Raw genomic sequence first — 2,054 nt, forward strand, 5'->3', positions numbered from 1 at the left:
AAAAAAATTATCCCCCAATTTTAGTGGCTTAATCCCACACAGTCTTTGTTGGTCCGGAGTTCAGGTATGGCCTACCTGGTCATTCTGCTAGGGTCTCTCTGAAGTTACAGACAAGATGTCAGGGGATGTGGTCGTTTGAAGGCTTGTCTGGGCTGGAGGTCTATTTCCAAGGTGAATCACTCACAGGTATTGGCAGTCCTCAGTTCCTCTCCTCACGGGCCTCTCCACAGGCTGCTTGAGTGTCCTCATGACACAAGAGCTGGCTTACTCCAGAGTGAGCAACTCAAGAGAGAGCAAGGCAGAAGCTACCAAGTCTTTATGATTGAAGTCATACACCATCTTTTCTGCAGTATCCTATTGATTATTTGGATCATCTTGTTCAACCTGGGAGGGAATTGCACAAGAACATGAATACACATTGGCAAGGATCACTGGGGGCCAGCTTGGAAGCTGTGTGAATGAGCAAATGAATGCACAGATAGAATGTTAGCAGCGAAAATGATGCTAGAGGTCACCTACCCCACTGTCCTCTTGTCTTTCTCCCCCAACCCTCCCCTGCTCCCAGGCAAGAAGCCCTCTAGCCTCTGCTTGATCACTTTCAGCACTCAACATCTTGAGGGAACCTATTCCACTGTGGGACAGTGTTAATTAGTGGAAAACTCTTTTTTTCAAAAGTTGAAATCAGTTCCTCTATGTCTATTACCTGCTGATCACTGTCCAGACTTCTGGAGGACACAGAACAAGTTTTATTCCTCTTACCGATGGTAGCCTTTCAGATCCATCCCTTCCCTCCAGTATATTAGAGTTATGTAAATTCTTAAAATGCCTAGCAGTTTATTTATCCTGAAGCATCACTTTTGAAGAGTTACAGACATTTAATAAGTATTTACATTGTCATAAATAAATTACATGTGCATTTAAAGAGGACAGAGGAGTATAAAGAAAAATATCTCACCAAACTCATTCATAATTCCAGCACTAAGGGAAAACCACTGCCAATTTCTTATGTTCTCCCTTCCAGTTTCTTCTCTAGTCCAAATTCAACAAAGTCAAAATCACATTTTGTTCAGTCACGAATCATATGATATTGTTTCTACCATTTTTCATTTAACATTACAAGTTGTTTTCCTGTGTTGTTATTTTTTCTGTACACATAATTTTAATGGCAGAGTTATTCTGCTTTATATCTTTTCCCTATTTTTATGTATATAGAATTATAAAATTTTTAAAAATGTAATCATCATTTATAGTTTAATAATCAGTTTTATTTTGCAGTGTATCATTTTCCTCATGTCATTAAATATTTTACATATTATTTTTAATGGTTGCATAGTATTTCATTGCCTGTTTCTACCTACATGTCGTGTCAAAATAAGGTACCTATATTTCTTGATAAATATGAGGTTAGAATATGAGATGCAAAGATCCTAATCTACCTTCAACAAGACAGTCAAAATGCTCTGTTGCTGCAATTTGTAACATACCTGAAGGAAATATAGTCCCAGAGAACAAAGTAAGGTTAAGTAATGCAATTACTGTCTGGGACTTGTCTCTCAATACCATTGCAGAATTCTCGTGAGCCATGTTAGAACAAGAAAGGACTCCTAGCCTGGGCAAATAGGGAGACCCTATCTCTACAAAAATAAAAAAAAAAATTAGCCCAGCATGGTGGCACATGCCTGTGGTCCCAGCTACTCAGGAGGCTGAGGTGGGAGGATTGCTTGGACCCAGGAGGTCAAGGCTGCAGTGAGCTATAATCCTGCCACTGCACTCCAGCCTGGGTCACAGAGCAAAACCCTATCTCAAAAAAAAAAAAAAAAAAAAAACCCTTTTACTTAGGTTAGGTGGACTCTTATTTACAATGTCCGCTGCTGACTTGTTGCCTCCTCTAATATTGTTACTCAGGGATGTTGTTCCCCAGTTTATTTTGCTGTACCCTTATGTCAGGAGTAAGACACAGAAACCTGGAGTACAGTATACCCATGTTATTAAAGTTGTGATGCTTTCTTGAAGAACAATGAACTAATCAATAATTATAGTTGTTTAGAAATTCT

Source organism: Theropithecus gelada, chromosome 2 (genome assembly GCF_003255815.1).
Source record: "Theropithecus gelada isolate Dixy chromosome 2, Tgel_1.0, whole genome shotgun sequence".
NCBI classification, from domain to species: domain Eukaryota; kingdom Metazoa; phylum Chordata; class Mammalia; order Primates; family Cercopithecidae; genus Theropithecus; species Theropithecus gelada.